Below are 12,444 nucleotides of genomic sequence, written 5' to 3'. Positions count from 1 at the left end.
CTGAGGAAACTGTCAAATTAAATACATAGTGCCGCCTGCTGGTCGGAGGTATCGCCAGATGTTTCTCGCCATTTTTGGGGAAAAATGTTCAACAAACCCTCAATGATGCGTTATTGAGAAAAACTGCAGGGATCTGTAAGTTTCCACGATCGCAAAATTGCTAAAAACTATTTGGACTGATTGACGTAATTTGGTGTCTGGAGTTTAGAGGGCCACATAAAAAGCTATGGCGGGGCCGGATTTGGCCCCTTGGCCTTGAGTTTGACATTGTTTTAGAGTATTACTTTTAGTTCCAACAGAAGACATTGAAGCTTGTGGTTTAACTTAACAAAATTTATATAATCCAAAATATTGCATCTTTAAGGCACTGACTCACACATCTTCCAGAGTTGTAAATCAGATCATTTACATATCCGTCCCTGGTTTCTGTGTGTACATAATGACCCAGAGACGACCCAGTTCGCTCTGACCACTCAGCACAATGCTTTAGTCAGGCAGGTCCAAGCGAGGCGGTTGGTTTTTTTCATCCCCTTTGTTGTTTGGTTTTGAATCCTCTGTTGATGCAGCATTCCCTACATGTGTTGGAATCACAGCCCTCACTCAAACTTGAAAAAAACGAAAAGTCTAACACTCAGCCACTGCTGTTAAGACGGGATAGAAAATAAACTGTTTCACAGCTGCCGTCTAAAACAGGTTTTTGGAGAGAAGCTCAAGCAGCTCCAACAGCGTCTCAAGTTATTGCTTTTCCTCCTTCATCTTCCACTTTTTACCCATCACTCTTTGTGTTCTCTCTGTTTCCTTTTATACCCCTGGTCGTCTCCCTGCTCATTTTTTCGAAACCTACGTTGCGTATCTGCATTTTGATGCCGTCACTGCAAATCTTCAGGTAACAATGGCAACGCGATTCTTTTTTTTTTTTGCGGTTCCATTCGTGCAAATGGCTTTGTTTATTGACAGGCTGTACTGTGAAACGGGTGCCCCACGTAGCACCGGGCAACAAAGGAGCAGAAATTGACGGTAAAGTAAAGGAATCACCTTTTTTTGTGTGTCTGCAGAAGCTCTATCCTTTGTGCTGTATTTTCAAGATTTAAAAAAAAGAGCTTAAATCCATCTTCATATTTTGCTCTCTACCCTGTTATTTTTCTTTGTTCCCCCAGTGATTATGTGGTCACTTGGTTTTGCTGTCCTACGTGTTTTTTTCCTTCCTTTGTGGTCATCCAGCCCTTCTCAAGCCTGTAAGAATCCAAAGTATTCTATTTTTCCTTCTGCCTCAAATCATTTCCAGACGCCACTGTTTCCTGCTCCATCTTTCTCCCCCCCCCCCCCCCCCCCCAGTCCAAAACCACATAAACACACACGCACACACACACATTTTAGCTGTTTTTGATAGGATAAATTTCAGCCCTTTTCCAACTCTGCTCCAATAGCCGTAATCGTTCCTGTGGGATTATTATTCAGCAGAACGTGTCGTTTCCTGCTTGCTTGGATGACCTCCTGACATGCTTATCTATCTTCTTATCTTTTCCTCTGCCGTAGATTAAAGGCCATTTTAGTAGTGTTGGGACTTCTGTGATGTAGCAAGTGCATGACGGTGAACTCTGACCTTCTGCTGACGCTGCTTGATGCGCACCTTTTGAATGGCGTGAGGTGCAGATGTGTCCTACGCATGGCTGAGTGTCTGTCGGGCCATTTTTGTCCCAGTGAAACAAAAGTTTGAATGAAACTAAAGCTTCTGATTCTGTGCAGCTCCACATAATTATACGTGGATTTTCTGTTCTTAGGTATAGCCTTACAGTGTTCCACAGTAATTACAGTGTCAGAATACGTCCGTATTGCAAAACTATAATTTACGACGATGGATCCTGCCGGCCTGGGCCAGAGGATAAAGACATGCGTAGAACGGTGGAGGATATTTATGGTGGCGTGAATAAATTTCATCCGTTTTTCCCTTCTGTTGCACTTAAATGTATCCCATCAACATGTTTTTTTTTATCTTACTAACCAAACTTTCTGCTTTCAATTTAATTTATGCACCAAAGCCGACTTTGATGCACCCACATTCCCTTTTTTTTTTACTTTTGAGTTTTTTAACATTAGCTTGTCATTTGGAAAGTTACAGAACTACATAGAATTGAGAAAAAAACATAACTAAACCACCATACAGAAATTTGCAACTGGAGTTTGATGTCATAAACTTATTAAATCTGATAACAACTGGGAGATATGAGGTTATGTTATCACAATTAATCAGAAGGTGTGATGATTTGACTTTGAAGCATGAAGGGTCTCTGTGTTTTTCCATGTTTTTGATGGTTGTCCATTTTGTCCAAATGATTACGTTAAAGTTGTATAAGTGATAACATTTTGCTGAGCCAGTCAGTGTTGAAGGCTTGGTGGATTTCAATCACCGTCTACCTGAGTTTCATAGGTGAAGTTCCAACTACCCATGGATAATCAGAGTAGTGAAATATTTTAATGTGGTTGAATGTAGCATTTAGAAAACTACCTGAAAATTGCAGATCAACAACCAAACAGATATAAATTCACCCAAAGAAAAGCTAAATGGTTACAAAATGTGATTTTCATCTGAAGATGTCATTTGTTAAGGGAAAACGTTCTCCTAATCAACCTGGTGAAAAATAACTAACTCTTTGTAAGTCAGAAATTTATGGAAACATTTTGTTGCTGAAATAAATTCAGGGGGGGTATCGCACTATGACAAGAAGTTTTCTTAAAACCAGCAAACCTTCTTGCTCTAATGAGATGTACAACTTGGTAAAATGTGAGCGTTTCTTGTTATAACGTAACAGATTTTATATCTGGTATATCAAGAAACGTTCTTGTCTTGACAAGATTGGTTTTATATCTCGTTAAAATGACAAAACCTAAGTTTCTTGTTATAACGTGACAAGTTCTATATTCTGTTACATTGAGAAACGTTCTCGTTTTGACGAGTTGGGTTTCGTGTCTCGTTTCTTGTTAAAACGAGAAAATCTTGTCGTAACGAGATGCAGAACTTGTTAAAATGAGATTGTCTTGTTAAAAAAACTAAACCTCATTATAAAGCCATGTAAAACTTTCTAAAACTAGAGCGTTTCATGTTACAGCTTGACTAGTTTATATCTTGTTAAATTTAGAAACTAGAAACTGTTTTTAGGAAATATTTTTTATATCGGTAAAAGGAGAAAGTTTCATGTTAAAATGAGAAACCTTTTCGTTCCTTGTTTTTTGGGGCCATAGACTGTTGTAGTAATGTAGATGGACCTGTAAATTGTATATTTGACCTTGTGTTGTTTACAGATAATCCATACTGAATCAATGCTATACAATCAATGGTTCAAACACACCAACAAATGGCCAAAGCTAATAACACTAATAACAGAGTAATAAGGAGAAGATGACAATAGAGTTAAATATCGCAGCTGACTTAGAATAAAGATCCTGAAATGCAGTTGAGGTTTCGTCTCTCGGTCAAACAGGTCACAATTGTAACAGCTTTTCAAAGCAGATTCCTCATACAACATTGCTCCATTTCTAATGGGTACTTCTAGTGCTTATGAGAGGTATGTCAAAGATTAGTCTTTATAATTAACTGTTAACATCTCTGCTGTGGAGTTCATTGAAGTAAAAATCCAATAAAGTGAAGTTTTCCGTGCAAACTGATATGCAACGAGCAGCGGTCAGCGGCCTAATTGGAAGTGCATTGTGTTGCCTCCAGCTTTGAGGAGCCTCATCAGCTCTCCCGTAGTTTTAGTGTCTATTCCGGTCGCTCATTTAGGAAAGCTGATTGGCTTGGTCATTAACTTGTTTTCAGCTCAAACGATTTGATTATGCTTCTGAATGCCAAATAAGGAACAGTGGCGTGAGGACACCCCCTGATCCTTTCAGGCTCATTAAAAGCCTCTTTCTAAATTGGTATTGTTTGGTGGCATTGAAAAGATTGTGCTTTTTTTTTTTATTTTTGTTTTTTTGCTTTCTTTGCTTTTCATGCAGTGGGGGGAAAAAGTTTAGTCGTACAGAGTTTGCATAGTACTAAATCAACCATGTTAAAGCCAACAGAACTGTACCAGATGTGTCAGTTGTGTGTTGCAGCCAGCTCTCCGTCTGCATCACATTATGCAGATGCCACGATGGAGATTAGCCGCAATAATTAGCAGAAGAAAAAAAATGAAATTACATAGCATTTTTTACAAATGAGTATAAAAGGCAACCTTTGTCTCAATTATGAGAAAAGATTTGTGATTGCGCATAATTTACCACAAATTACATACAATTTTCATTGAAATGAGTGTGATTTCCTGTAATTGAGGACGAGAAATAAAACGTGCCAAACAAAAATTTAGATTTCACACGAAGCCCTCGTTTGTGTTTGTAAAAATAATGTTCTAGCAGATGAATTCAGTCGTTGCAAATGGCACAGTGGTTAATTAGGTGCTAGCTAGTACAATCAAGAGTCACAAATGTGTGCGTCCTGTCAGCATATTGTTTGTCATCTTCATTATCAGCCTCGTTCATTTAGCAGTTCACAAATTATTGTAATATACAGCCTAATTTGTTGTCACAGTGGCAATGATGGAGCGAGCAGCACTGACATTTCACTGGCATACATTTAAAACATGCATTCATAACGTCTGCACTGTCCAAAGGAGAAATCTTTGTGGAAAGTAACTTCAATAAAAAAATATATTTGTCTTTGTTGTGTTAATATTGTATTTATTTCAATTCTAAAGTTAATTTAGAGTGCCATGATACATCCAACAGAGGAAACTGAACTGGGTTTATTGGGTTTCCAAAGAACAGGGTGAGACTTTAGCAGCGTCTTTAGGAAACCTAAGAATTCACACGTTTTGTTTGTACAAATAAATGCCTCACAAATACCGTTAAATAGTTTTTGTGCTGACAAACCACAGGCCAAAAAGCTTGGAAGCAAGATCAAATTTGTACAAAAAACGTTGGCTTCATGAAGTCACTGGCCCGTTTCATATACATCTAAACTGTTTTCCGAGATACACGGCGTCAGATTCGCTCAAAAACACACTTGTTTACCTCGTCTCACGCTAAATCAATTGCGTCTTTTCAGATTGAATCCACTGTACACAATGGCATACATTTTTCTCTCTGCAAAAGAGGAATCTGCTTCGCCATGGAAACCCATCCCTTTCTGACTGTTTTCTCCATCAAAACCCCATCAAAGCTCCATGACACTAAGCACATTACCTTTACGTTGAAGGATAACAGGTGACGGGATTGGGTTGTGAGTAACGCTCATCCTTACCAAATCTATTTGCAGAGCGTTCCTTCTTGGGTTTTTCCATGCGTCACACAGCAATAAGCACAGAACCATGTCAGTGATTACACTGTTCACAGGCGTTCCATCTCTCTGGATTTATAGTGTCTGCTTCTGGTTTATTAAAACAAAACATATAAAAGTTTCGGTGAAATAGTTTTTCTTAAATGACTTATTATAATCAATATTTTTGCTTGAGTTCATAATATTTTACCAGAAACAAACTTAACATAACTGTGGATTAAAATGTATACCTATGTAGCCCCAGAATATACGGCGTTTTGAGTCATTTGCAGATTCGGAAAGTGTGAATTCCAAGCTTTCTAATAACGTCAACCCACAATAAAATGAAGAAGATATGGCCATTTGAATGTTGGCGCTCTGCAAGTGATAAGACAGACCTCAAAGTTTCAGAACTGTCCTCAAACATGATGAGCTACCTGGGAAAGGATGTTTCATTTCCCACACGCCTAAGCACAACGGGTTAGATTATGATATCTTTCGACACGAAGATAGCCCGACGTAAAAAGAATTGTTTTATTTTAGGTGTTACTACTTCTAAACGCAGTTATTCAGCAGGGTACACGCCTCCCGTCCTGTGAAATCCGCCTTGCACACTCAGCACAGCACACAGCGTGTAACATCCCTCCAATGTACATGGCATCACGATTAGATTTAGGTTATTGGGGAGTTTAACAGAAATGTTGAGCTTACATTTCAGTTTAAAATTTTGATCCCAAGAAATGCACTGACTCCATGCCGTCTCCATAGTTATATAAACACAAACGTGTGTGTGTGGGGGGGGGCGTGTTTGTGTGAAAACAAAAGAAGAAGACTGCAGGTCTTGTGGGTAGCAATTAGTAGTTGAATTTTATTAACTGTTTAATAGAAATCAGTAACCATTACAGCCAGACATTCAATCGCTCACACATACTCAGCTACCGCTGTGCTCTGCGGTAAACTGGCTCTGTGTGTGTTAGAGTTACTAGCCTCTCATTAATACCTATTTTCGTGAATGCTGAGAAAGCTTTGCGGTTCGCTTATTGTAATTGCCTTACCACACACACACACACACACGCGCGCACACACCCCTATAAAAAGATATGCTTCTATTAGTTCCTCTAATTGAAAGGCAATTAAGCCTCAGGTTTCGTGGTGTGAGCTAATCACCGGGTGTCTGTTTTCAGCACCGCTCTGTTTTTAAGCTTTTAACAGACCACAAAGAGCCAGCCTCCGAAACAAGATAGCAAAAGTGAACTTTAATGTACTGACTTTCTGCCTTTTAGACCTCTGTGTCCTTGCCGCTCCTTTCTGCCTCACACTCTGTGGTTCTTAACTTGAGCTTAATTTAATTTCACAAGTGAAGTTACTGATAGAGAAAGTACAAAACATTTTTTTTTCTTTCAATGTCTTAAAAAGCCTTGCATCACATTTTGTGGTTTATTTGCCTTTTTATTTATTGTATTGAATTCTACATGTTAGAAAAAAAAAAAATATATATATATATATATATATATATTTTTTTTTTTTTTTTTTTTTTTAAAGAAGGAAAACAGAGAAGTACTGTGTTAAGCTTTGCATCTACTGCAGAGTACTTGTGATTAATTTCAGAGACTTTGGCACATTTGTTTTGAGTAGCTAATTAGAATTTTTAATCTTTTTAATATTTTCATTCCAGGAAAAGTACAGGAATTAAAAAAAAGCCATCTGGTTCAAATATTTCAGGGAAAACTAGTAGATCTAGTGGCAATAGAGCTAGGTCCAAACATTAGATTTAGTATGTTCTTTAGTCTGTTCGCGGTGTAGGGGAACTTAGTTTTTAAACTTCAGTGAACTAGTTTCAACAAAATCCTGTTTTCAGTTCCTTATATATGCTTTTACAGTTTTGTAACTGTCTTATGAAGTCCAGTCTCCCTTTCTATATCTTCTGATCATTTTTAAGATTTGCCTAAGGCTTGGAGTCCAGCAGTGTCGGTATGGAACTGGGCGAAGCATGTAGTGGTCTCTCATGAGCCAAAAACCCGTTGACTCTTTATACATACACACTTACATTTATTGGTCAGTTGAAGCTATGTCTATCAGGTTATAAGCCAAAACATCCAGGTTTTATAAGTGCTGATCAGGGTGTGATTGTGATTTAAAAAGACCGAGGTCAATCAACAGATAATAATGGGCTTAACTCAGCTGCTAACAACGAGTGAAAACCTTTTTGTTTTATTATTGAAGGGGAATGAAAACATATGTCCTGCTGATACTCTACATTTTACAGCCTGAATTAAAATCCATCTGTAGTCATTAAAAAAAATATTAACCGAGAATATAAAAGTTTATTGTGCTAAAGTAGATTTTACTTGTTGAACACAAAAGCCCAATTTTCTGTCTGTCTCCCTCTCACACACACCCACACAGTTGGGATTCAAACACTCTGGATGAAAAGGCTTGAAGTGAAATGAAGTAGCAAGCAACTTCATAACTCCCACTAATAAACTATGAAATCATTATAAGTCCCATAAAGTAGTCAGTAGGACATGAATGAGATGTTTGTTTAAGTGGCAGCTGGCACTGATGGGAAATTGTTACTTGTTATTGAGTATTAGAAATGATGCAAAAGGAAAACACCACCATGTTCTTTCTATCCTAATTTACCTAGAGTTAGTGCTATTTGGTGATTTCATGAGCTCTCTGATGCATCGAGAGCTCATGAGAACAAGATAAGGTTTTGGAAACATTTTAAGGAACAAAATGAACTAAGATTCACTACACTTCAAGTGTTTTATTTTGCTCTTATCACAAATAAAGTAAAAGTTTCACAAATCACAAACTGTGTTTTTAAAACATATTCATAATCAGGATAGCATTGGGTTAATGACCCCCCCCCCCCAAAAAAAAGCGGTGAACAAATGCTTCCTTTTTTTCTTGTTCCTAAGTCTGGGAAGCTATGAGGCACAAGCTAACTGTGGCTAAAGGTTAGCTTGTCATGGTATCCTCGCAATGTTTGTACAGTTTGGGTCTTGCCTCTCATTTCGTCACTGTCTCTTTCTTTATTTCATGTACCCAAAAATGCTGCCATACCAGTGATTTAAAGGTTAAAGGAGTTTCTTTAGCGTTTTGCTTTTTTTTTTAGCTAAGTGTAGTTAGCCACTTTGATGGACTGGCGACCTGTCCAGGGTGACCCCGCCTCTCGCCCGTTGATAGCTAGAGATAGGCACCAGCACATCTCCCGACCCCAATGGGATGAAGATGCAAGAAAATGGATGGATGGATGTTGTTAGCCAAAAATGGCAGACAAGAAAGCGCGAGTGGAGTCTTCCGCAAACATGTAATCCGCCATTGTTGTTGTTATGTATAACGTATGATGTACTTGGGGTCAAAGGGCAAGTTAGAGCAATAAACTTGCTCTAACTTGAACAAATACGTTAGCGTTTTCACAAAAGGTACATGTTTGCTGTCCAGAGAAATTTACGAGGATGAAATGTTAACACTGTTTAAAGAAAAGCGTGGGGTTCTCTAAATGGCTGTTTCCATGGTGATACAGGGCACAAACGGTGAAAAGCTTTCCCATTTTAGAATAAAACATTCCCATATGAACGGGACCTTAGACCAGCTTTACAAAATGAAGTCACATGCTGACAGCTTACAGTTTATACGTCATAGAAAAAATTGCTCTTAGTTTATCCCAAAATTTTTAATATTGTGTGTTTTCATACTGCTTCTTTTAGACACAGTAGCCTCTTGTTTCTACCAGACAGATTTTGTTTGCTGGATTGTAAACCCCTGAGACTAGTTCCTGAGCTGCTCCAGCACATCCTGTCAACAGCAACTTGTCATGTCTACCTCAGAGCTGAACTCTGAAACAAATTGTCAGAATCCAGCAATAGAGCAGAGAATCACCCTACTATAGTGTGGTGTTAACCCGGCGATGGACTGCATGGGACCAAGCTGGCAAGTTCTGCTTTAATTTTTTGACAACTTGTTACATAACAAAATCTGTGGCTCACTCTATACTGACTAAACCTCCTCAGTCCTGTTACAGAAATGTTATTTTTTTTCATAACCTTGTAACAAAATCCTCGAATAAACGGGAAATGTACACGCTCAAGTGAGTCCTTTTACTTCTTTTTATACGAATTTGGTAATAAGCATGACCATCAAACAATGCTAGAAAACGATTTCATTAATGAAAAGAAAGAGGGGACACATCAGCGCACTGAAGCGGCTACAAGCTGCCCGCTACATTTAATAATCAATTGTTTTCCTGAAATCATAGTATTTTACCCGTCACTCTTTAATTTTTTACAATTAAACAACGAAACAGTCAAATCTAAGTCCATAACCCAGCCTATAAATCAAAAGAAAAAGAAATAGTTCATCAATAATAATAGTCCATCAAAAAAGTCCATAATTAGGCAATCCAAAAAAAATAAAGTCCCGTTTGCGCAAAAAAACAACGTTGGGGCCCAAAAATATTAATCCGTCTTCGTGCACCAAAAATACAAGAAAGAAAGAAAAAAAATTGGAAGGGTCTCACCGGGTCGGCGTTTGTGTGCCCGGGCGGTTCCCTTCGTCAGGCCTGGATCGCGAGCGCCTCGGGTCCGGTCAACGCTCCGTGTGGCTCTACCTTGCCTCCAGAAGACTTTTGACCCCTTTGTGAATTGCTCTGGCCACGCTTTTAGTCCAGCAGTCAGTTCTCTCCGGGCTAATCTTGCAAGCTCCTCGGACCGTCGCTCGGCGTCTCTTCCAGCGTGCTGCCACACCCCTTTCTCCTCTCAATCAAGTGTCCTCTGTTCCTTTTTATAAGTTCCGGTAAAAGTTGTGACCCAGATATATTTTTACTAAGTGGACTTTCACAAATAATATACATACATACAAGACATCCTTGTATACATATCAATACAACAAAAATTATGTGTATTTTATTAACCTATATTTTATTCTCGGAGGTTTTTTTTGTTTTTTTGCTTGGGATACCTTATTTCATTGTGATGTCACAGATCCCCCCCCCCCCAGCCGGAGGTACTTGGACCTGAACTCCATAATAGGGTTTTAAGTTCACCACATTTACTGTATCCGTCTTTCTATTCTGGTCTGTCCACTGTATCTGGTAATTCACAGGACCCAGTTGTTTCCTCACTACTGCTGGACCTAACCATTTAGGCGCTAGCTTAGAGGAAAACTTATCAGTAGCTTTGGAGAGGGGATGAGACCGAACCCAGACTAAGTCTCCCGGAAAGAGCTGTACACTTCTCCTACGGGCATTATAATACTTAGCTTGTCTGGCCTGGCTCAACCCTATCTTCCGCTTAACCTGTTCAGTCATTTCTTTATGTCTGTCCAAAAGTTTATAGGGCGTCTGTTGAGGGCTAGGAGAGTGGCCAATGATTCTCTCCAGAGGACCTTTGAGAGGCCGACCCAGAGTGAGCTCTGCAGGAGACCTTCCAGTTGTCTCATGCTGAGCGGCATTGATGGCAAATCTAAACTCTTGGATCCATTGGTCCCAGTTGGAATGGTGTTCTCCCACAAAAGAGTCTATCATGGTCTTTATTGTTCGGTTTGACCTTTCAGTTAGATTGGCTTGGGGATGATAACTTGTAGTAAACTTTTGAATCACCCCCCATGTTCGACAGAACTTTTCCATCTCATGGCTTGTAAACTGAGGGCCACAATCTGATACTAGCTCTTGAGGGACTCCAAAGCGGGTAAATATTTCATTCTTCAAGATGCTGGTAATTTTCTGAGCTTTGCTGTCTTTGAGAGGAAACACCTCTATCCACTTGGTAAAATAGTCAATGATTACCAGCAGGTATTTATTTCCATTCTTACTGCGAGGTAGAGGACCCATTAGGTCAACACCGATCTTCTCCCATGCTTCGGTTACTGCAGTAGGCTGCATAAGCCCTGCAGGCTTTTTGTTGTCAGGTTTATATTTTTGGCAGGTGACACAGGCTTTAACGTAGGCCCACACATCTTTTCTGACCGAGGGCCACCAGGCGACTTCCAGTATCCTTCACAGGGTTTTTAACTTCCCTAGGTGCCCACTTAGAGGATGATCATGGAAGTAACTGAGAAACTGGATTATCATAGACTTGGGCACGACCAGCTGAAACTTTTCGCCTTGGTTCTTGATAAAGGATTTCCTGTACCAGACATCCTGTACTTGACAGAACCCTATTCTGTTGGGGTCTTTAACAGCAGACATCTGGACCATGTCAAGAAGAGCAGAGTCCTGCTCTTGTGCCAGTTTGATTTCGGCCAATGATGAAGGTAGCTCTGACTCAGGTTTGGACATGACTGCTGCAACGTACATCAGGTCGGTTTTCTGCACTGCTCTTGACAGTGCGTCGGGTACTAGATTATGTAACCCTTTTCTGTATCGAACGCTGAAATGGTATTCTTGCAGCCGAAGCACCCACCGTGTCAAACGAGAGGATGCCTTTGGACAATTAAAGGCCCAAGTCAATGCTGCATGGTCAGTAAATAGTGTGAACTCAGATCCATCTATGAAATGCCGCCACTTCTCAACTGCCCACACTACAGCCAAGCACTCTTTCTCTGAGGTTGAATAATTACACTCTGCACCCCTCAGAGCTCTAGACGCATAGGCAATGACCCTCTCGCCCTCAGGTGTCATTTGCACAAGTACTGCGCCGAGGCCTACATCACTGGCATCTGTGTGTATCTCAAACGGCCGTTGGAAGTCAGGTTGCATAAGTATAGGGGCCTCCACCAGGGCCTGTTTTAACTTTTCAAAGGCCTGCTGGCAGTCTGGACACCAGTCCCATTTGCTGTCTTTTTTAAGAAGATGGTATAAAGGTGCAGCTATGTCAGCAAAATGGGCAATAAATTTGTGGTACCAGCCCACTAGCCCCAAGAATCGCTGAAGCGATCTCTTATCTGTCGGTTCGGGGTAATTTGTGATGGCCAAGCTTTTACTTGCATCTACTTGAACCCCCTGCCCAGACACTATGTGACCCAAAAATTTGAGTTCTGATTGGAAAAAATTACATTTCCCCAGATTGAGGGTCAAATTTGCCTGGTGTAATTTGGAAAAAACTGCCTCCAGATCTTTCATATGTTGTTCCGGTGAGGGAGAGAAAATGATCACATCATCAATGTAAACAAAACAAATTTTCCCTCTCAACTCTCCAAGCACTCGCTCC

At 39.8% G+C, this 12,444-nt stretch overlaps 1 protein-coding gene across 2 annotated transcripts in view; it reads left to right on the top strand.

The window, feature by feature from the left end:
- Positions 1 to 12,444, top strand: part of cdh11 (cadherin 11) — a 128,558-nt gene that overhangs the window by 61,645 nt on the left and 54,469 nt on the right. Inside the window, exon 1 of one of the 2 annotated variants that reach the window (XM_023327450.1) lies at positions 8,362 to 8,372. The exons of the other annotated variant lie outside the window; for it this stretch is intronic. The gene's annotated coding sequence lies outside the window, so the exon portion shown is untranslated. Of the gene's footprint in view, positions 1 to 8,361; positions 8,373 to 12,444 lie in introns of those variants that run through there. 2 annotated transcript variants of the gene reach the window in all.

The sequence above is a fragment of the Xiphophorus maculatus genome, chromosome 22 (genome assembly GCF_002775205.1).
Source record: "Xiphophorus maculatus strain JP 163 A chromosome 22, X_maculatus-5.0-male, whole genome shotgun sequence".
In the NCBI taxonomy this organism is placed as follows: Eukaryota; Metazoa; Chordata; class Actinopteri; order Cyprinodontiformes; family Poeciliidae; genus Xiphophorus; species Xiphophorus maculatus.
Note: the sequence above shows the minus strand (reverse complement) of the source record. Positions and strands in the feature narration are given on the sequence as shown.